The sequence below is a fragment of the Canis lupus genome, chromosome 10 (genome assembly GCF_003254725.2).
Source record: "Canis lupus dingo isolate Sandy chromosome 10, ASM325472v2, whole genome shotgun sequence".
In the NCBI taxonomy this organism is placed as follows: domain Eukaryota; kingdom Metazoa; phylum Chordata; class Mammalia; order Carnivora; family Canidae; genus Canis; species Canis lupus.
Genome location: NC_064252.1, coordinates 50,994,459 through 51,018,535, shown reverse-complemented (window position 1 = coordinate 51,018,535; position 24,077 = coordinate 50,994,459). Strand labels below are relative to the sequence as shown.

The 24,077-nt window shown below is 39.0% G+C and overlaps 2 long non-coding RNA genes across 3 annotated transcripts in view; one reads left to right on the top strand and one right to left on the bottom strand.

Annotated features, from left to right (window-relative positions):
• The window catches only part of LOC112671946 (uncharacterized), a 52,990-nt gene extending 50,914 nt beyond the window's left edge, over window positions 1-2,076 (top strand). For both annotated transcript variants that reach the window (XR_007413795.1, XR_003143936.3), the window contains one exon: window positions 1,666-2,076. This is a non-coding gene — a long non-coding RNA (uncharacterized LOC112671946). The remainder of the gene's footprint in view (window positions 1-1,665) is intronic.
• Window positions 1,196-23,682, bottom strand: LOC112671940 (uncharacterized). The gene is made up of 3 exons (XR_003143935.3): window positions 23,577-23,682; window positions 22,232-22,299; window positions 1,196-1,615 (listed from the first exon to the last, which is right to left on the bottom strand). It is a non-coding gene; the product is annotated as an uncharacterized LOC112671940 (long non-coding RNA).
• Between the last annotated feature and the right edge of the window lie 395 nt (window positions 23,683-24,077).

Sequence of the window (24,077 nt, the reverse complement as noted above, 5' to 3'; positions counted from 1 at the left end):
ACTAGAAGCTCTGAGCAAGTAGATGGAAATTACCAAGCTACAGTTCTACCTTGGGGACATCTGAGTGGACATTCATCTGCATAGGACTCAGCCCTCAGTGGAAGCCTTGCATTTCTCTCTGACACTCTTACCTCCATAGGAAATAAAGCCTTAGGCTCTGCTGTGATAAAGGCAGGCCATTACCCAGCAGTGTGGAATGGGGAAGAGTTCTCAAGATCTAACTGCTTCTTAAACATCTTTTACCCAGACCTCCTTATTTCAGCATGATGTCCCCTCACTTCAACTCCTGTGTTACTACTACAGAGTTCTTGAACCTTTTGAGAATCCTACAATGTAAATTGGGTTTTTCCCTGGCTTCTTCACTACCGCTCTCTATCTTCCAAAATATTAATGTTCTTGCCTCTTGTTTTCCCAGCCCCAGAAAGTTTGTATCTTTTTTAGAAAAATAAATCTCTTTATTGTATTTTTGTAGGCTTTCAAGAGGAAGCCTTGAAAGATGTGTGTATTAAAGTTAGATGTGTGTATTAAATCAGCTATTTGAACTCAGGGGTCAGGAAATCAGAAATGTATTTTTTTAACTCTCCAGCTTCTACAGGACAGGAAAGGCCTCAATAAGGAGTTTGGAGTAGATGCTAAAAGCAACTCACCAAAGCCACTCACCAATAGTCCACCCCTTTGACCACACAACGTTTACACATACTTTTCTATTCCTACTTTAATTTCTAAACAATAATAGCAAGCCAAACATGGTTTCACTGAACAAAATGGAAAGATCCTTTGTGCAAAGAAAAACTTGCTAGTGAATTGTCTGCATATGAACACTAAATGGTATAGGTAAAGATTAGAAATAGTCTTGCTTCAGTTCATGTCAGGTTTTCAGGATGAATGGATTCGTGTTAGTTCATTTTCCAATAACTAAGTTATGAAATGCTCCTGTTCTTCAAAATATTTAATATTAGAATTTCAGAGAAGTGATTCTGGTTGTGCATCTGTCTGAAGGGAAGATTATAAAGTCTCCTTCCTTGAGATTCCCCCTCTTCTCTCTGTGTAATGTTCATTAGCCAGTTCGGGAACAATCTCTCCTGGATGTCCTGTAACCTAAGAACTAAATTATCTCTAATTATGTGTTTGTTAGGAAAATATGGGTGCCAGCTGTAGTCTTACTCTATGCATCGAGTCATGAGGCCGCAATGGGTATTTATTTATTTATTTATTTATTTATTTATTTTAAAGATTTTATTTATTTATTCATGAGATGCACACACACACAGAGGCAGAGACACAGGCAGAGGGAGAAGCAGGCTCCATGCAGGGAGCCTGATGTGGGACTTGATCCCGGGACTCCAAGATCACGCCCTGGGGCCAAAGGCACGGGCTAAACCACTGAGCCACCGAGGGATCCCTTCACAGTGGGTATTTATAATTTCCTTCCTTTGTACCAGCAGTTCAGCTGTTTGGAGTTCATTTTGTCTGTTAATTCAGTTAGTGGTAGGGCTAGACATTTCAGACTGCCAACAAAAAATTTTTAAATGGGTCCTCCCTTATCCTTTGTTATTTTCAAAATGCAAATCTCCAGCGTCTGGCTTTGCAGGAATAGTGTTAATATTATTGATTCCTGTGAAGAGAAAAAAACAAACAGGTCATGTGTTGTATTTTATTGTGTAGATGAGAGCCCTGGGTGAAAATCACAGCTTGACAGCCTGAGCATCTTTAAAAAGTTAGGCAAAATGGATTCAGTTGCCAATGGAAGGAAGATGGACATGTCTTGGACTAAAGACTAGATAATGGTAAGGTTGCTGCTATTTGTCATCCAAATTGTGAAGCTTGACCTTGTGTTCAGGGAAATCACCAGCTTCAATCCAGAGATGGTCAGCAGGGATAATGACAAGCAGAATTAAGGTGGTCCTCAAAAAGCACTTTGGAAAGGGTAATAAAATTTGTTTTGGCGTCTTTCTACCTCTCTCATCAGCCTCAGCCTTCCCTGCTCTCCCTGGCCTGTATTGAATTTGTAACCAATCTCTGCTAAAACATTAACTGTTTATAACGTGTCTTCTGTTAAAAGATTGCTATAACCCCTTCAAGACATATTTGCATTTCAACAGAGTATTCCTCAAAATGGAAAACATTTCAGAATTAAAAAGAACTTTACAGATAGAATAGTAGATGATGGGATTAATCTATACCACACCCATTTGATTTTTTTTTTCCCCAGAGAGAACCCAGGAGATGGGAGTGGGGTAGGGGTGGGAGGGGAAGAAAGAAAGAGAATATTTATTTATTTGTTTGTTTGTTTATTCATGAGAGAGAGAGAAAGGCAGAGACACAGGCAGAGGGAGAAGCAGGCTCCATGCACGGAGCCCGATGTGGGACTCGATCCCGGGACTCGATCCTGGGACTCCAGGATCACGCCCTGGGCCAAAGGCAGGCGCTAAACCGCTGAGCCACCCAGGGATCCCCAAGAATCTTTAAAAAAAAAAAAAGAGTGATTGATTGATTTGGAGGGAGGGTAGGAAGAGGGGCAGAGGAAGAGGGAGAGAGAAACTAAGCAGATTCTGTGCTCCGTTTAGAGCCTGGAGCGGGGCTCAATTTCATGGTCCCGAGATATCAACCTGAGCTGAAACCAAGAGTCAGCCGCCCAACCAACTGTGCCACCAAGTTGCCCAGAGGGAGAGAATCTTAAGCAGGCCCCATGCCAGGCATGAAGCTCGATGTGGGGCTCAGTCTCACAACCTTGAGATTATGACCTGAGCTGAAATCAAGAGTCGGAGGCTTAATCAGCTGAGCCACCCAGATGCCCCATACCAACTTGATTTTGACGAGTAGTTTCCACTAGCTTATACAACCATTCCACTGAATTGATCTGTACTATAGATTATAATTAGTGATGGGGAAAGATTATATGCACATCTCCTGACATCTGGCCCACATTCAGACTCTGTTGTCATTGAGCTGAAAGGTGGCTTTATTAATTTATAGTTCTATTATTATCAAGCCCAGAATATGAGGGTAGTAGTTAACTTGGATGTTTAAAACATAGTGCTCTAGTATGTCAGTGGTGGACAGTTGGAATAAAGGCAGGCAAGGCAAGGGGGCCCCTGCCCTAAGAGGAAACCATCCTTAAAAGGATTTTACACCACCCTGGAAGAAGTTCTCTACCCTTTCCCACATGATAGATGACAAAAACCTGATTGGATGACAGGTGCAAGGAGGGTTAATCAGATTCAAACAGCCCTCCAACAAGCTCATAAAAACTCCTAGACTTAAAACCTCCAGTAAAAACCCTCTCAGGTCTCCTCCCTCTGCAGGAGCTTTGGACTATCACTTTGCTATCGCTCAATAAACCTTGCTTTGCTGTACACCACTCTGCATTTGAAATGGCATGGCCAGGAGCTATGGGTGCTTAGGGGAGAAGAAATCCTGTAACATCAACACAGGTTATATATCTCAGACCATCCAACCATTCTCCAAATTCATATCTGGTCACTAGGAAAATTGGCTCAGGAACGAATGGTAGTGTTCCCTGGTTCCTTTTACCTAGCAATTTAAAAACACTTTTTGGTGCTGTTTTCACATTGGGAGACTCTTCAGCAAGGTTGAGTTGAGAAACCAGTGTATTTTAGGTGTTATCAGGAGAGCAGGAAAAAAAAAAAAAAAAAGGAGAGCAGGAATTCCTGTCCCCTTCAGGGTCCTTCTATCTGGACCAAGATTCAAACTGACATGAGATAGATTAACAGGAGAAAATAAAATTTAGCAGTGTACCTACAGGGAATCCACACAGAGGTGGATATTCTAAAGACAGGCATGCAAAGTGAGGTATGCATGTCATCCTGAACTGAGGAGGAGTAGGGATCTATGACTCAGAGGAAAGGAATGCAATTAACAGGAGGATGAAAAAGAGTAAATGTTTGGTAAACAAATGTTTGCTGGGCCGTCCAGAAACAATAGGACTTAGAGAGAACTTGGATCAAATAGGCCTTGCTAGATTCCTCCCTGTATACCACACCTACTTCATATCATAATGTAGTTACTTATGGTGATAACTTTCTTCCTGGAGCAAGTCCTCTATCTAAATTCTTTTTAGGCAGTTGATGGGGAGATAAAGAGCTTTTACTAAAATCTGCTAAGTTTTTATTGCTTTTTAACTCAAAGTAGTCTTCAGGCCAAAGTGGCCCACCTTGGGGAGCTTGCCATTGGCCCCAACAGTGCAAAGTGGACTGCATTAACATTGTGAATTTTCCAGGGAAAAATAGGCAAATATTGAGTAATGTCCTAGACTCCAGGGCCCTGAAAAAGGAATGGTAAAGTATTGGATTACTTTAGATTTGCTTGGGAAGGAGATGGGCAAAACCTTTGGTGCTCCTTGGGAAAACTAAAATACACACAGACGTTGGTCAAATCAAAGGATACCTCACAGACAGAGCAGGGACTGGGCTCAGGTCCCCTCAATCCTGACCCTAACATCCAGCATTACTGGGCTGCCTCCATAAAGAAAAAAGAAAAAGCTCAAACTCTCTGCCTTTTAAGTAGCATACCTTGTAGGAATGCGAAGGAGGATGCTTACTGAAAAGAAGATGCTTACTACACAGACTGGTGAAGACTGGACCAAACCAGTCTGTGCCAAGATGGACCCCAGGGCTTACCTTTCCAGGTTCCCCCCTCATTATAAAATTAAAAATTACACCCAAGGGTGGAGATTTAACATGTTAATTAGACATGTGACACATGAAGAAGCATGAACTTTAAGTATGCAGGTGCTAATAAATTCCTGCCTTTCCAGGCTTAGACTTGCCCTTTTCCACCTAAGTTTCTTTTAAAAACTCTCTCCCACCTCTAGACCTCTACTTGGGGAGTCAGCCTGAGGATGCTTTCCTTTGTGCTGTCTTCCTTGTGCTGAGTATAAGCCCTGATAAAGTCTTGCCCAGAATGCCCACTGGGCCTCTTGTCAATTGCTATTGATTGGAGAGCCCAAGGACCCAGTTGAGTAACACCTCAGCCCTTAGATCAGTATCTACTAATTTGGAATTTGTGATTTTTTTACTTTTCCTTTGTGCTATCCATGATAATAATTATTAAACAATTGAAAGGAGAAGTTTTCAGAAGGAAATAATGAAACTGTTTTAGAGAATGAACTTTCTTCATAGAAACAATTGATATGCTAATTGAAACGAATGCCACTTACCTGTTTAACAGTCCTCCAAGGTCCTTCCCTTGAAATGTTTTATTAGCCTTAAATATTGTTATTCTAAGTGCCCAGAATTAATTATGTCACACTGCTATGGCTGTGTTTATTTTTATTTTATTTTTTTAAAGATTTTATTTATGTATTTATTCATGAGAGACACCGAGAGAGGCAGAGACACAGGAAGAAGAAGAAGCAGGCTCCTTGCAGGAAGCCCGATGTGGGAATCTATCCCGGGTCTCCAGGATCACACCCTGAGCCAAAGGCAAACGCTCAACCAATGAGCCACCCAGGCATCCCTAGGGCTGTGTTTATAATTCATACCTGCCCACTGTCCCCCCCCACAACCAGTTCAAAAAGCGAGATTATACTAAGAGCTAAGGAATGGACCATGTGCTACAGAGCCCATACTGCAGAAAACCTTGATCCTTTCCCAGGAAGAAAGGGGCTGGTGGCAAGCACTAAAAAGCTATCAGTAGGAAGGAAGCAAATGACTTGGGTAAAGTATTTAGATAGTCTGTCAAATAACAAACCAGAGGAAATTGTGGGGTGGGTCAGGAAAAAGGTTAGTTGAAAGACCTTCAAAGTAGATGTAAACAGCCTAATAGGAATGAGTATGCTTGTGGGTTTGGGTTGCAGGAGCTAGATGTCCATTGAATGTGATAAAATGGACAGTTTAAGAATTTTAAAGACCAGGGAAATCCATGCTTTTGAAAGCATTTGGCCATTTTATAATCTTTAAACCTTGCAGAGAAGGTTGTACCTAGAGAAACAGAACACAGGAATGTGGAGCAAGTTTACTCTGAAACTGACCATTAGAATGGAGGCATATTAACATGAGCCTCGTGCAACATGGGATGGGAACGCTGCTTTACTGATGGAGATCCTGTCTATTATCTTGATTTAAAAAAGTATTGACTTGCAATTTTTTAAAAAAGTATTTGCTTTGTTCAACTTGAAAGTATACCTTTCAAAGTATAACCTTTAAATAGAGGTTTCATTAAAAGAGGTAAAGTCTAGAGTCTGAGGGCCCAGGGCCACTTCAGGGGGATCAGGGAGCCTTCCTTGGCTGGGCAGGCAGACGCTCAGGCTGAGGAATTTTAAAAATTAGGGATTACGTTTACAGGATTACGTTATTTAAAATATAAATAGCTCAATATACGAAAATAAAGTTTCAAAATTAAAAAAAAGAGGTAAAGTCAAAACAAAAACCATTGTAATTGCTGTATCTAGGTGCATGCTTTGCTCGAAGCAAATGTGCAAGTTGGTATTTGGTATCAGGCCCTGTGCCAAAGAGGTGAGGCAGAGGAGAGACTGAGGGAAACCAGGACACTTGATTGTTAAAATGTTTACTCAAGAAATAAATTTAATAAATAAATCAGGGGAAAGAGAGACAGAAAAGGGTTCCTTCTGTTTTTCCTCACTGTCCAGGTCCAGGAGTCACCACTCATTTCTGTTATGGAAACAGTTATTGGTAATACTAGAAATTAACTAAGTTATGTTCATGACATTTAAAACATATTTAAAATGTCTGATTTTCCATTTGGGATGCTTTCTTTTGGCCCTGACATTTTATTAATACCAATCTGTTTGCTTGTTCATAAATGTCTCTCCCTTACTGTACTGGAAAATCCTGAGGGGATAAATTTGTATCCTCACAACCCTCAAGATGCTTTGCTTCCCCCTACCCCCCAATTTTTTTGTAAATCAGCCACAGATATCTCTGAACAGTGCTCTGATTTTGCCAGTCCTGGAGGCATTGTTTTAGCATTAGAAATTGCTGGAAAGTAGCCAATGTCCCAATGAACAAAAATAAGTCAGCATCTGAAATGACCACTTAGACATTATTCTTGATACTCTTGAACTTTTGAACCATTTGCAAGGAATGATAATGAAAATGCAAAGGGAACCAAGTTTTCAGGGGAGTGTGCCACAGTGAAGATGGAAAGAAGGCCTTCTTTGTTTATTGCCCCATCACCCTTGCTTATGACATCTGCTAACAGTTGCCAGAAACCTGGAAATCAGCAACCCCATGCTTTTGGAAAGCAGTCTATTAACACCACTGTCTCTAGAACATCAAGGAAATAATTGCATTTCAAAAACAACCCAGGAATAAATACAATCATGTACTCTTTCACTGCTTGAATCATTTTCAACTTGGAAATAGAGATAATGAATGCTCATAGAGGAATTACACCCAGTGTTCTGAAATGGTGTAAATCAGATGAGGCACAAATCTGAAGGGTTTGAATGGGTTTCAGAACCTCCAGCCAATGATCCTGGAGGAAGCCAGGGCCATATGGAAGCCCAAAGACAATTTTATCAGGTAAATAGAATTGGTAGAGGAGTTAATTATAGCAGTAAATATTGCTCAAAGCACTGACTCATAGGAACCAAGCTGGATGGTACTTCATGTCTCTCACCCATCCAGCAAACATGGCTGTGTGACTCTTTCATTAAGAATGATAATAATTTGATTTCCTCCTTCTGTAGCTAGAGTGACTATTGAAACTGCAATATTTGGAGGAGAACTGATAAAGTAAACAAGCCTTTTCAATATTTCCTTTTTAATTTCCCTTGGCTGCAAAGCTCCTTGCTCCCAAATACCATCACCTAATTATTTTAGTAAGAGCCTCACAGTTACTTCAAGTTTGATCCCTTCAGCCTTGCTGTTCCTTTGATGCCTATGAGTCATCTGAGAGCACTATTCTCATGTCACTCCCCCAACAAGAAACTATAGAACCACTGCCTGTTGCAGTGGTTTTCAAAGTATGGTCCCTGAACCAGCAGTATCTATATCACCTGGACCTCCCTAGAAATGCAAATTCGTTGTCTTCATCTTAGACTTACTGAATGAGGAATTCTGAAGATGAAAAAGGTGGGCCCCAGCATTCTGTGGTGTAATAAGCCCTTTAAGTAATTCTGATTCGCACTAAGGGTTGAGAACCAATGGCCTGTTGGATCAAGTGGAATCTTATTTTCTATCTGTTCCAGTCATCTATTCTGGCTTATTAATTCAGTTCTCCTATTTAGTAAGCACCTATTCTGCATTAGAGATTTACATTTGCTCTCTGCCTAACTTGAAGCCTAACTTCTAAAACTTAGTATTACACAGCAGAGGGGTTCAGAACAGATCTCCCCAAAATGTGCCACTTTGGCAAGTGGACTGTTGTGGGTTGTTTTTTTTTTAATTTTTATTTATTTATTCATGAGAGATACAGAGAGAGGCAAAGACATAGCAGAGGGAGAAGCAGGCTCCTCACAGGGATCCCAATGTGGGACTCGATCCCTGAACTAGGATCTTGCCCTGAGCCAAAGGCAGACACTCAACCACTGAGCCACCTAGGTATCCCTTGGTAGGTGGACTGTTTTGAACTGAAGGCAATCAAGACACTGCAGGCTCAAGAGAAATTTTGCTCCTCTCTTAATTACCTGAAAGAACCTAAATTGGGTGTCTTTTCCAGAATCAGAGCTATTACCAGAAATAAATTTTATCTGATTGACCCATTTGTATGGCAGGACAAATATCTAATTACCAAACATCTGCTATTTTTTTATTGCCTGTGTGTGAATAGCCCTCCTACCCTTTGAAGCCCCAGGCCCCTATCCTGTTCCTTAGGTCATCATGGCATATATACCTCATTTTGCCATTGTTTTTGAACCTCTCGTGCATGTGTCGTTTCCATATATGTGAAATTAAGTTAGTTTTTCTGTTGATCTTCCTCATGTCAATTTAATCCTTAGACCAGCCAGAAGAATCTTTGAAGGCTAGAAGAAAAAGTTTCCTCCCAAGAAGTCTGTTTTTATTTGCAGTATCAAGGAATAAGGTGTTTCATGTATATGAAAGAAAATCCCATATGACCAAGACATATTCTTTTATATGCCAAAATGTTAAAAACTGATAAATATTTTTACATGAAATACTCCTGTATGAATTAACTTTTGCTGGGTAATAAATTATCCCCTCCTCTAGAGGCTTAAAACAACAAACATTTATGATCTTATAGATTCCTGTAAATCAGGAATCTGGGTGGAGCTTAGCTGAATGCCTTGATCTCAAAGTCTCTCATAAGGTTTCATTTAAGGTGTCAGTAGGGCTGTTGACTTCCATGTTCACTCACAGGTTATTGGCAGGACTCAGTTCCTTGTTGGTCTGAGGGTCTCAGTTCCTTACTGGATGTTGGCCAGAGGCCTCCCTCAGTTCCTTACTCCTTGCTACAAGTAGCTCACAACATGACAACAAGCTTCTCTCAGAACAAACAAGGGAGAACAAGAGTGAGCAAGCAAGAAGCCACAGTTCTTCTGTAACCTAATTTTGGATATGATATCCCATCATCTTTGCTGTATTCCATTAATTAGAAGCAAGACACTAGGTCCATCTGGCTCATTCTTAAAGTACCTGGATTCTTCCCTAAGTGTCTATACCAAATCCTGCGCTTCTAAGTTTTTTTACTAGAAAATATGATTTTGAATTCTCTGCCATCAATTCCTTATTTTTTAAAACTCCCAAAGGGACTATATTGTAGCAGGTCTGTGGACTAGCATTTGAGAAACACCAATCTAGAGCTATGGTTCTTTAAACTTTAGTGTCTATAAGAATTACCTAGGAATCTGTTAAAAATGCATATTCCCAGCCTTCCACCCAAGAAAATCTGGTTCAGAAGGACTGGGTGGTGAACTGATGGCTTCTTGAGCACCACTTCACATCTTCACATTTTCCTCCAGCCACTGCCATGGAGACCAGCTCTGTGACTTCCAGTTTCATGCAGGTGTGACATTTATGGCACCGCACACTAGGCCTGGGTATCTGTACCTCTCACTTTCTATCCCAGAGTTTCTCTAAATGCCAGGGTGAGGGATACCCAGAGGAACCACTCATCATTTACCCACACCATTTTACTTGATGTACCCTCATATATTCATCATAGCTGATTTTTCATTTGGACAATGAATTTTTTTTTGAATTTTTATAAACATTTTAGCAGATTTTATACACATACTTAGATTGCTAAAATTCAGATGGTAAGGGACACACACAATTGTGGAACCCTCTGATAATCCCAGGGACTTCTGCATACTTGTATCCCCTTAGATTTTGTTTTCTTGCTCTTCTCCTCAAACATGATCCCTTAGCTATTATTTTAATCATTGGTTTTATTTGTTTATAAGTCTTCCTAAACCTGGTGTGGAAGGAAGGAAATAGAAAATCACTTCAGATACATGGAGTGCTTGCATATTTATTCAAACCAAGCCCTGGAGTTGATATTACAGGTGGACTTAACTAGAGCAAATAATAAAAGTAGAACCTAATCAAACACATTCCTGAGAGGTAGAGTTTGGAGAAGGGAATTGGAGATCATTGTATGCCAAATAGTTTTTGCTATCTAAGAATATTTGTGTGAAAATTTTCTTTTAGTAATGATTTTCCCTGGTAAATGTTTGTTTCACAGATATTCAGAATCATATTTCTGAATGAAGGTTGGTATATCCCTCTGATAGAGACACCTCGTTCTTTAACCAATATTTCTCTGAACTCTGCTCTTTTATTAACATAATCCTAATTTCATATAGGGTAGCCATGTGCTCCACTGAAAAATTTAGGGGTGGTCCAGTTTCTGCTAATAAGTGAGATTTGCTAGCTGAAGCTTTTGGGAAAACTTTAAAAGGAGGCAAAGTAAGTTGGCAGTTACATTTTATCCTTTGACCTGAAACATTGTATGGTGTTGCAGGAGGGGTTTCCATCTGCCAACTTGTAACTGTGAAACAGCCAGCATGAGGAAGAAAGTCTATGATGGGGGTGCCTGGGTGGCTCAGTTGGTTAAGTGTCTGCCTTTGGCTAGGGGCATGGTCCCTGCATTGAGCCTGCATTGGGCTTTCTGCTCAGTGGAGTCTGCTTCTTCTTCTGCCCCTTCCTTTTGCCCCTCCCCTTGCTCATGCTCTCTCATTTTCTCTCAAATAAATAAAATCTTGAAAAAGAAAAAAAAAAAAGAAGAAAGAAAGAAAGCCTATGGTGAAGATGGCTGAGAGTGGCCTGGCCTGAAAGCACTATGGTGCCATACTAGCTTTGGAGCAGCTGGATTTGGACTTCCTGATTCATGAGAAAAGTAAACTACTATTTGGTTGTTCTGTTACATGGAGCCAAAACTATTTCCTAATATAATCCCCTAAATCCTTTTGAGATTTTCTGAAGATTCTCTTTCAGATTTCCTACAGTGAAAGTACTTCTTTCTATTTTTAAAGAGTATAAATTTATCTTCAAATATATCTTAAATTATTTCAGTAAGAAAATAATTTATTATAAAAATGACTTCATATTTTATAATTTTCAAGCAGAATCAAACCTTAGAGATCACCTAGTTACTGAATATTCTATCACTACCTGAAAAAAGTGTATTGTTTGTAAGCTTATTTGCTTGTTTATTACATGTCTGCCTTATTGAATAGAGCACCACAAGGAAAAGGACATTGTTGTGTTCTTCACTGTATCATCGTCACATGAAACAATGCCTGCCACACAATATGTATATGATAAATGTTTAATCAGTGAATAAATGTAGTTATTTAAATTCATGTAATGAGGAAATGGAATCTCAGAGAGAACATTGTTTTTCCAGTACCACAAATCTATTCAACCATTTGTGACCTATAAAAATAGTTATTTCATATGGTTCAATCTAAAAAGGGCAGAATGGAGATAAGAACTGAGGTCTTCTAATTGTAGACCCAGGGCTCTTTTCTTTGCAATATACTGATTACTGGTTATGATGCAGGTTGCAAAATTATTCTTTATTCAAAAAATAGCTTGCCATGTATTATTGCTTATACTCTTCTATATTTAAAATAGTCTAATAAAAGCATCATTATACTCAACGTGCCAGGAAAACAGAGGAAAGGAAACTAAAATTACTTGAGAAAGAGTTAAGTACTTAATATGTGTCATTACACTTAATTCTCACAGAAGTCCCATTTCACAGATGATAAAACTGAGTGTCAGTTAAGCTAAGTTGGTTTGCCTGGAGTTTCCCAGTTACTAGATGTTGAAGTGGATCTGAGGCTGGGCCTGTGCCCTTCCTACCAGACCAAATGCTGTTTTACTGATTATAATCTATAAAGCCCTTGATAAATGTAAAGTATTAAATTACCTCCATCTTCCATTTAATTGACCTCATCAACCTCAGAGACATAGTGATATTTCTATCTAATAAAGAACATTTCTATTATTACCTTTAAAATGGATCCACATTTTTAATTGGATCCATTTAGTTAGACAATTCTAATTGTCAGTTAGACAATTGACAATTCTCAATTAGAACATGAAACACTATAAGGCAGGACATTTGACATTTTTTCCTCTTATTCTTGTTCATGCATCTAATCTACAATTTCTTGACCACATAAAATTTGTACAGTCTATATACTTGGGTTAGTTATCTAGCGGTTTAGAAAAAAAGAGAAGTGTGAATTCAGAAAAACAGCTGCTCCTAAATGGAATGATATCAGACAGTCTCAAAATAAGCTTGGCCCAAGATTGCTTATTCTCCTATGAATTGGTTGGTACTTCTTGAAACTTCCTCACTTTGCAATGATTATATTAAATCACCTCTCTATTTCTGTAAGATTAGGCTATCAGTGGTTTTAAATCTATTTGTAGAAATCATGCCTCTTCTTCAAATGGAATCTTATGTGGAACATTAATATGTAAATCAGGTAAGAAAAAAAAAAAACTGGTGAGGACTGAAATGAGAGCCTAGAGGCACAGGAGCTGGGCGCCAGTTTGGGCCTGGAGAGGAGGCTGCTGATGCCCTCTGCAGACTCCTCACATCAGACCATCTCTAAGGTCCCTTGCAAGTTGAAAATTCTATGAACCAATGGCTCCATTGGGTATGTGTTGGTTATCTTATTGCCATGAAAACCAGTTGTATTCAACAAGGGGAAAATAACAGTAACTGTCTTTCTCTGGGAACATCTGGTCTGGAAATTAGAACATTTTAGTTCTAATCCCAACTCTGCCACTATTTAGGTCTGTTACCTTGGATGCAATGAAATGCAGGAAAAAATTAAATGAGGATAAAACATTCCCTATCTACTTTATTTTTAAATATATTTTCTTGGGTTGAGAATTCCCTTTGACAAAAATAAAATTAGAACGATTGTAAAGTATTATCTTCAAGAAGATGTATGACAAAAGGTGTGGTTGACTTTTCAAAGTCACAAACAGAGACTACCCCTGTTAGTAATTTTAATAAAATTAAAAGCTTTAAATAGAAGCTTTTCTATTTTCTGTTTCTATTTTCTACTTTCTGTCTGGGTATAGGGGCAGGTATTCATTTTCATTTTTGCATAGTTATAAAATTTTTTCCAGGAGAAAGTGGGAAAATTCCTTTGTTAAAAAAAAAAAAACCCATTTGGAGCTATTAAAAATAAAACTATTATGAGAAAAAAAACCCTAGTTTTTACGGGGTTGATATGTTTTATCAAACTAATACATGATGCTTATTAAAATATATAAACAAAGAATAAATTCCACCATTTGAACCTATCACAAATGACATTTGTTGAAGATTTTTTTTTTTTTAAGATGTTATTTATTTATTCAGGAGAGACACACAGAGAGAGGTAGAGACATAAGTAGAGGGAGAAACAGGATCCCTGCAGTGAGCCTGATGTGTGGCTTGATCCCAGGATACTGGGATCATGACTCGAGCCAAAGGCAGACACTCAACCACTGAGCCACCCAGGTGCCCCTGTTGAAGGTCTTTCAAGACATTCAATATGCAACTAAGATATAGACAAGAAAATAGTAGGTAGGTAGATAAATAAATATTAGGTTGAATGACAAGGAGATCAGCAAACAAAAATGGGAATCATACTCTACATGCTAGTTTAAAACAAAAAATAGTAACTTTATACTTTCATTTAGTGAAGGTAAAGGAAATTGAAGTGAAACTGCACAAATTGCTGAACTTTAGATAAATGTTTCTTCACTATGAAAGTTATTAGTTCCTAATTTTTTAAGATTTATTTTATTTATTTGAGAGAGAGAGAGATATCATGGACTGGGGGAGAGGAGAGGAGGGAAAGAGAGAAACTTAAGCAGACACATCCCAATTGAGCATGGAGCTCGATGCACGGGTTGATCTCAGGACCCTGAAATCATGACCTGAACTAAAATCAAGAGTCAGACACTTCAACTAATCCACCCAGGCACAACCCCCCAACCCCGAGTTCTTTTAAAAAAATTATGAAAATCACTAAGAGGTCAAAATCATTATGTAAAAGATTTTTTTAAAAATTCAACTTTAGGGCAGCCTGGGTGGCTCAGTGGTTTAGCGCTGTCTTCAGCCTAGGGTGTGATCCTGGAGACCCAGGATCGAGTCCCATGTCAGGCTCCCTGCATGGAGCCTGCTTTCTCCCTCTGCCTATATTTGTCCCCCTCCCCTTTGTGTCTCATGAATAAATAAATAAAATCTTAAAATAAAATATTCAACTTTAGATTATATCTATAGATCCCGTGTGATGCAAGAGGAGAAAATCAGCACATTTTCTTTAATTTTATTATAATTATTAACAGAGGTAGTTACTGTTTGTGACTTTGAAAAGTCAACAACCACACCTTTTGTCATACATCTTCTTGAAGACAATACTTTACAATCATTCTAATTTTATTTTTGTTAAAGGGAATTTTCAACCCCACAAGAAAATGTCTTCAAAAATAAAGTAGGTAGGGAATGTTTTAACTTCATTTCATTTCACTTCAATCTTCTACCATACTTTTGTTTTTTGTGTTATCATTTGCTTTCTATCTGGTAGCCATTATTCCCATAGTTATTTCTTTATTTCTTTATTTCTTTAAGATTTTATTTATTTATTCATGAGAGACACACACACAGATAGAGGCAGAGACACAGGCAGAGGGAGAAGCAGGCTCCATGCAGGGAGCCTGATGTGGGACTTAATCCCGGGACTCCAGGATCATGCCCTGGGCCAAAGGCAGGTGCTAAACTGCTGAGCCACCCAGGGATCCCCTCCCATAGTTATTTAATCTTATTTTTGTATTTAAGTGAATTAAATTTTCATCATTAATTCTTTTACAGTGTCTTCCATATTCCCTATTTGTATATTATTTTGATTTAACTTTTGTTTGCTGAGTTTCATCATTTAATTTTCTTCCCAAAGTTGAGAAGTCCTGTTTCTTAACTTTATATCTGAAGACAGCTGCCTGGCATAATCATTTAGTGTTAAGTTTGGCTTAATATAAAGAATCTTTCTCCCCCAACATACATACACATGAGAGATTTTAACATGGAAGTTTATTACTTTTTCACATAATAGAAGTCCAGAGCAGGCATGATGTCTACATGAATTCATCAGGGACCCACACTCTTTCCAGCTCACTGTTGTACCATTTCTTAAAGAATGGTCCTGCCCTCATGGTCCAAAAAGGCTGCTTCCGTGTCAGCCATCATATCCATATTTCAGACAGCAAAGTGAAGGAATGAATCAAGAAGAATAGAGCTGGGCAGCCCCAGTGGTGCAGGGGTTTAGTGCCGCCTACAGCCCAGGGTGTCATCCTGGAGACCCTGGATAGAGTCTCACGTCAGGCTCCCTGCATGGAGCCTGTTCTTCCCCTGCCTGTGTCTCTGCCTCATTCTCTCTCTCTCTCTCTCATGAATAAATAAATAAAATCTTAAAAAAAAAAAAAAAAAAAAAAGGATAGAGCCCTACCCTCAAGGAGACTTCATTGAAGTGACACACAACATTTCTGTTTATATTTCATTAGAAAAACATCAGTTACATGGCCATGGGATATATAGCCATTTAGGTGATTGTAATTGTCTGGCTCAAAATCAGGGTTCTTTGTGTTAAGAAGGAAGAAAATAAATGTGGAGAAATAACCAGCAGCTTTTACCTGCTGCACCTGGATGTGTAGTTTGGGGTCACACTTTCATTTTCTCATAACTGTGTAGTCAGTCATACACTGTATTCAAGCATTTGAATATCACTGCAGAGATTTCTGAAGTCGACCTAATTCTTTCTTCCTTTTAAGTTGCCTGCCTTTTCTCTTCGGATTCTCATATAATTAGTTCTATATACTTGAACATTAGTCTCTACAGGTATATATATCTTGGGTTCATCTTACTATAACATTTTTCTCCAAATATTGATGTATCTTTTTGATCTGCAGATTAAATATTTATTGAGGAAACATGTCTTCCATTATATCTTTAAATATCATTTCATGACAAATACCCACCATTTGCTTCAACGTGGATGGAACTGGAGGGTATTATGCTGAGTGAAGTAAGTCAGTCGGAGAAGGACAAACATTATATGTTCTCATTCATTTGGGGAATATAAATAATAGTGAAAGGGAATATAAGGGAAGGGAGAAGAAATGTGTGGGAAATATCAGAAAGGGAGACAGAACGTAAAGACTGCTAACTCTGGGAAACGAACTAGGGGTGGTGGAAGGGGAGGAGGGTGGGGGGTGGGAGTGAATGGGTGACGGGCACTGGGGGTTATTCTGTATGTTAGTAAATTGAACACCAATAAAAAATTAAAAAAAAAATAAATAAATATCATTTCAATCACATCCAAGAGTTGAATCTTCTTTGTATACCTTCTCTGTATCATTTTTATATTTGTGTTCTTTTATTCTCTCTATCCTGTTCCTCATGTTTTGACATGCCTTAATCATACTTTATCCCTACTTTTCATTGTTTCTAATGTAGCATTCACTTCAGAGATGTTTTTATTTTCTCTTTACTTTGTCTACCAATCTGCTTTATCTTCTAATGTATCTTTTTCAACCATAGTAGTGTTCTTTGAGATCTATATTTAGTTATGCTTAATACATTTTGTTCTTATGATAATTTATGTGTTTATTTGATCAGTTACTTTCTATGGGTTTTTTAAGAGATTTATTTATTTGAGAGAGAGTGAGAATGAGTGGGGGAGGGAGGGCAGAAGGTGAGGGAGAGAAGCTTAATGTGGGGTTCTGTCTCACAAACCTGAGATCATGACCTGAGCAGAAATCAAGAATCAGATGCTTAACCACCTGAGCCACCCAGGTGCCCCTGAGTAGTTATTTTTAAATAACATAATAAACCCCTGAAAACCCAACATGAAAACTAGTTCCTTGACAATAATCTATATCTGTTTTCCTCACTGCATCCCAATGCCTTCTGCATCCAAAGTAAGCATCTTGTATCCTATTTTTATCATTCCTTTAATTTCTATTTATATTCTGTTACTGTATCAATACATATTACTTAAAACCATCAACAAAACAAAAGGCTACCTATTGAATGGAAGGAAATGTTTGCAAATGATATCACCGATAAAGGGATAATATACAAAATATATAAAGAATTCACACAGCTCAATATAAAAAAAAAACAACAACAAATAATCCTATTAAAAAGGGGGCAGTGGGGGATCCCTGGGTGGCTCAGAGGTTTGGCGCTTGCCTTTAACCCAGGGTGTGATCCTGGAGACCCAGGATTGAGTCCCACGTCGGGCTCCCTGCATGGAGCCTGCTTCTCCCTCTGCCTGTGTCTCTGCCTCTCTCTCTGTGTGTCTCTCATGAATAAATAAATAAATAATTTTTAAAAATAAAAAAGTGGGCAGTGAAACTGAGTAGACATTTCACCAAAAAGACATCCAGATGGCCAACAGACACATGAAAAGATGCTCAACATCACTCGTCATCAGGAAACTGCAAATCCAAACCACAGTGAGATATCTCACACCTGTCAAAATGGCCAGGAAGAAAAAGATAAGAAATAACAAGTGTCAGTGAAGATATGGAGGAAAAAGGAACCCTGTGCACTGTTGGTGGGAATGCAAACAGATAAACAGTATGGAAAAATTAAAAATAGAAACTACCATTCAATCCAGCAATTCCACTTATGGGTAATTCCACTTCTGGGTATTCATATAAAGGGAACAAAAACACTAATTTGAAAAGACATATGAACCTGTATGTTCAATGTAGCATTATTTACAATAGTCAACATGTAGAAGCAACCTAAGTGTTTATCCATAGATGAGTGGATAAAGATGTGGTGTATACACACACACACACACAATGGAATATTACTTAGCCATAAGTAAAAATGAAATCTTGCCATTTGCAACAACCTTGCCATTTGCAAGGTCCTCAGGATGGACCTAGAGGATATTAGGCTAAGTGAAATAAGTTGGACAGAGAAGGACAAATACTGTACGATTTCATTTATATGTGGTATCTAAAAAAACAAAACAGAAACAGACTCTTAGATACAGAGAACAATCTGGTGGTTGCCAGAGGGGGAAGAATGGACGAAATAGGAAGAGGATATTAAAAGGTGCGAATTTCCAGTCCTAAAATAAGTAAGACAAGTGGATGCAATGCACAGCATAGGGAATATAGTTAATAATATTGTAACAACTTTGTATGGTGACAGATGGTAGCTAGATTTATTGTGGTGATCACTTTGTAATATATATAAATGTTGAATCACTGTGTTGTACACCTGAAACAATAATATTTTCTGTTGACTAGATTTTTTTTTCTTTTTTTTTTTATGATAGTCAGAGAGAGAGGCAGAGACACAGGCAGAGGGAGAAGCAGGCTCCATGCACCGGGAGCCCAACGTGGGATTCGTTTCCCAGATCGCGCCCTGGGCCAAAGGCAGGCACCAAACCGCTGTGCCACCCAGGGATCCCTGTTGACTAGATTTCTTTTTTTTTTTTTTTTTTTTTAATTTTTATTTATTTATGATAGTCACAGAGAGAGAGAGAGAGGTGCAGAGACACAGGCAGAGGGAGAAGCAGGCTCCATGCACCGGGAGCCCGATGTGGGATTCGATCCCGGGTCTCCAGGATCGTGCCCTGGGCCAAAGGCAGGCGCCGAACTGCTGCGCCACCCAGGGATCCCTGTTGACTAGATTTCAATTGAAAAACAAAAACAAGGCAGCCCCGGTGGCTCAGTGGTTTAGCGCCACCTTCGGTCCAGGGCATGATCCTGGAGACCCGGGGTCGAGTCCCATGTTGGGCTCCCTGCATGGAGCCTGCTTCTCCCTCTGCCTGTGTCTCTGCCTCTCTCTGTGTCCCTCATGAACAAATAAATAAAAATCTTTAAAACAAAAACAAGACCAGCACACATACCAAATATGTGTTCTTTAAAAGGATTATATATGTGATTATATGTATGATTACACATGTAATTACATTTATTCTTTATGTTGATTGTTTTTAACTTTATTTTATTTTAAGATTTTATTTATTTATTCATGAGAGACACAGAGAGAGAGAGGCAGGCTCCATGCAGGGAGCCCAATGTGGGACTCGATCCCAGGACTCCAGGATCATGCCCTGGGCCAAAGGCAGATGCTCAACCACTGAGCCACCCAGGCATCCCTGTTTTTCACTTTATTAATGATATTATGCTGAATGTAAGAGATTAACTTTTAAATTTATATTATATTGCTATTTTTTATCTATATTATAGTGTGTTCATCTGTTTTGGCTACCATATAATATTCCACGGCATGACTATATTACAATTTATCTGCTTTCCTGTTTATGGACATTTTAATTATTTCTAGGTTATTGTTTTATGAACAATATTCCTTTTTTAAAAGATTTTATTTATATATTCATGACAGAGAGGCAGAGACACAGGCAAAGAGAGAAGCAGGCTCCACACAGGGAGCCCGATGTGGGACTTGATCCTGGGTCCCCAGGATCATATCCCGGGCCGAAGCCGGCACCAAACCACTGGGCCATCGGGGCTGCCTTGTGAACAATATTCCAATAAACATTCTTCCACATGTATTTTGTTATATGGGTCCATGAGTTTCTTGAGATTAATGTGTAGGAGTGAAATTGAGTTATAGAGTATGTACAAAATAGAATTCATTATGTTACCCTCTAAAGCAGACTCCTCTCTACCTCCCTATTTCTGTTTAGTAACATCCCAATCACCAGCAATTTTGACTCCCCAGGCCTCCTTTGTTCTCTGTATCTAGTTAGTTGCCACACCTAGAAAACTCTTGTCTGCTCATGATATTTCCCATCTCTCCTATTCAGATCTCTTTACTTCTCCCCTTTACTCCCTATTCCTAAACGTCATGGTCAGTCAATTCCAATCATATCACTTCCCTATTCACCATCCTTCAGTGTGTCCCTATTGTCTATATAATTAAGTGGACCCATAATTCAGCAAAGTCCTCCACAATAAGACTACAGTCTGCCTTTTCAGATTTAATGTTGCTCTCTTTTGGTAACAGAGAATGTTAGAGTTGCAAGGGACCTTAGAGATGATCTGGTCCAACCCACTTACCTATAGATGAGGAAACAGAGGCCCAGAGAGGAAAAAAGGATTTTTATTAAGGTCACATACGTGCTCCAATTGAACAATCTTATGGCTATTGTAGGCACTCCAGGAAGAAGACAAAGAGAGCCTTGTGATCGTCTATCTTGAGTTAAGAACAATGGAGTGGAATAGTTGTAGATAGGGAGAAAGCATGATTATACCATGTCAAGAAAAATATTGAGGCTCTTGGGCTGGTAGAATAGAACCAGAAGGAATAGACCCTTGTGTTACTATGTTGACCACAACAATTGTCGCACTATGTTAAAATACAATTATTGTTTGAGACTGAAAAGGTGAAGCTGTGCTCTTGAAGGTAGTCCATCAATAGTGTCTCCACTCTATTCCCAAGTAAGGACAGCAAAAATTTTTAGGCATAAGTACTTGGGTTCTTGCTTCCTATTCCTCAAATGTCTAAAGCTGAAGAGTGACATTTCACAGCCCACTTACTCACTCATTGATTATATGTCCTATATCCTCTCTTTGCCGAGGGTAATAATAGTACCTACCTCATAAAGTTAATGTGAGGACTGAATGAGATAATCTAGGGAAAGCAGTTAGCAAATGGAAAGCACTCAGCAAATACTATTTATTATTTCACAAGCAAGACTGACAGATGTGGGTAGGAGGCTGTTTGTGAGAGAAAAAGAGAGAATGAGATTTCAAGTTCAATCCTACTACTCAAACCTCCTATCCAGGGTCCCCCCATCTCCTCTTTGTGATTTCCTTTCTGAAACATATGCTTGTCAGGCCCAATTCCTACTGATGCCTTGTGGAATAGAACAGGTCTTGAGCACTTTGGGATTGAGCTAATGTTAGAATGATTCAAAATTTAGAATGAATATAAATAAATATACATAAAATCTATGTCTTTTAAATAAATATCTATATGTATCTATGTCTTTTAATTTTTTGTTTTTGTTTTTGTTTTCCTTTTGGCCTCCCTTAGTAATTAATGAAGCCTGTGCATTTCATGCTAGGGTGACCCAAGAGAAGATCCTTTTTGTTTATTCACCTTGAGTCAGAGTGCTTAAAAGGCAGCAGCAGAGCATGCTAATGGAAGAGAACTCCCTTTACTTTGAAGATAAAGGTGAAAGTCATGGAGAGAGCCATCCTACTACTCCTTGGAGCTTTGCTGTCTCTCTTGGAGAGCATCCTTCCAGTGCAAAAACCTAGATAGAATTCCAGACACGTTCTAACCAGAAAGAAAAGGTTGGCCTTTGGAACTGGAATGATTCATGATAAAAAGCAAGTAGGGAAGGTTACAGAGAAAGATGAAAGCAAGGGTTGTCATCTTTTAACTGTCAATCAGTTAAAATTAGTAAATATTTATTGTGAGTCCACTGTGTGCTAATCTAATGGTAGATATGATCCTTGCCCTCAAAGTCAAACATCCAGTGTGAAAAGGTAAATATGCACATGAGTGGAATGGAAAAACAAGTTAAAAAAACAAGGCTTGTTGTAAAACAACATGCCAAATGAAGGGAACAGAGAGTGAATATAAGTATAATGAGAGAGAGCTCCCTGAGCTAAGGGCACTTCCATTATGAAGAAGGAAGGATTTTAGCTAGTTATTTTTTAAAAATGTAAACATTGGGTAGTAGAAAGGAAGAAGAAAGGGCCAGAGTGGACATGAGGTATCAGGAGTATGTAAGGTATTTAAAAGGGGTAGTGAGAAGATCTTTCTGACTTACATCATGAGTTCCTTTAGGTGACTTGCCTGGATGGAGGACTTTGCCAGGGTGAGGAGCTCGACTTCATCCTGCACAACATGAGATACTCTTTAAAGTGTTTAAGAAAGGAAAAAAAAAAAAAGTGTTTAAGATGGGGCATCTGGGTGGCTTATTCAGTTAAGCATCTGCCTTTGGCTCAGGTCGTGATCCCAGGGTTCTGGGACCGAGCTGAGACCCATGTCAGGCTCCCTGCTCAGTGGGGAACCTGCTTCTCGCTCTCCTGCTGCTGCTCCCCCTGTTTGTACACACACTCTCTCTCTGCCAAATAAATTTTTAAAAATCTTAAAAAAAAAAAAAACAAATAATAAAATCTCTGAGGCAGAGAAATAATGAGTAACTTTTGAGGATAACTAGACAGTAGGAAGACGGGTTAAGACACTTCTGTAGAAAAGCCTCAACATTTCACCGGTGCAGAGAGAAGTCTCTCTTTGGGAGACTTTTAAATGTGTCAAGTGTTTAGGAAATTCAGATTTTTTTTTTATGCTAACTACTGACTTATGTCAAGGAGAAAGGAGAGAAAAGAGCAGGCAAAATTTTATCTAATGCAGAAGACTTATTTTGCTAGCATTTGCTTACATTGCTGACATTTTGGGGCCAACTGTGGCTGAGGCCAATTTCCTGGAGAAAAAGGTACACAGTTCTCAGTCTACAGATTGAATGTGGGAAAATAGACAACCTTCAATATTGGAAACAACTAACGTCCTCAAAGGACTTCGTGATATTTCTTCCTCTTTTAAAATAAGTTTCATTTAAAAACAAAAAATCCCACTTGGCTAAAATCTCTCTTTATACTAATATGACCAGGACATTTCATATATAGAGAACTGGTTCCGTCTTTTTAGGTAGCAGTTTCTGTAGGCCAACTTGTGTCAGGATTTTTTTTTTTTTTTTTTTAATTAAGCACTTCATAGACCGTAGGCTCAGCTGATCAGGACACAGGCTGTTCACTCTCAGGGATCATAGTGTTTCCAAAATTGCTAACAGTGAGGGCGTATGCTAAGAATGCTGTTACACCAAACAGACCTAAAGGGCCAAGTATCTGCTCTTGGTCATGAGAGTCAGGTGACAGATGGATGTAGAACAAGTTCCTGGAAATAGGGGTGCTGAATTGAAAGCAAGATGGCTCCATTGAGCAGGATTTGGGATCGAAGTGGAGGTCACTGAAAAGAGAAGCACAGAGAGCAGTACTCAGGTCTATTAGGACCTTGGTCCAGTGGTCTTTCCACCAAGTTTCATATACACCTATTATGATGTTTAGAGCCTTCTGTCACTCTTGCCCCCTCCATGGCCACCTGTGATTGCTTACCTGAGTAAGAAGCTTTGAGCTCACTCCCATACCAAACCCGCCTTGGCAAAGAGTGGTGTGGGGCAGATGTTGCTTCAGGAACAGACCTAAGTCACTGGACTCTGATTGTTTGATGTGGCATATCCTTGATTTGTTCTAACCTCTGCCTGCTGTTATCCATTAACCTACTTGTTCTCCTATTTTTCTGACATCTGATAGCTAAAGTCCTATTCTTATACCAGCTCAAAACTAGCCAAACCTTTGCTCCTTTGGTGTCCATCATCCTGAATTAACCTGCATTAATATGATTATTTACTTTTCATGTGGTTGCAGGTGGTTGTGTTAACAGACCAAGTACTTCCAGACAGAGCTCCCATCTAACTTGTTATATCAATTTCAACCAGCAACCAAGTTATGAGGCCTCATGGGACTTGATTCCCTTTGGGATAATAGTGCAGGCCTGGAGAGTTGAGATGTGGGAATCAGATCAGACCAGCAGAGGGAAAGTGTCAGTGGAGAACA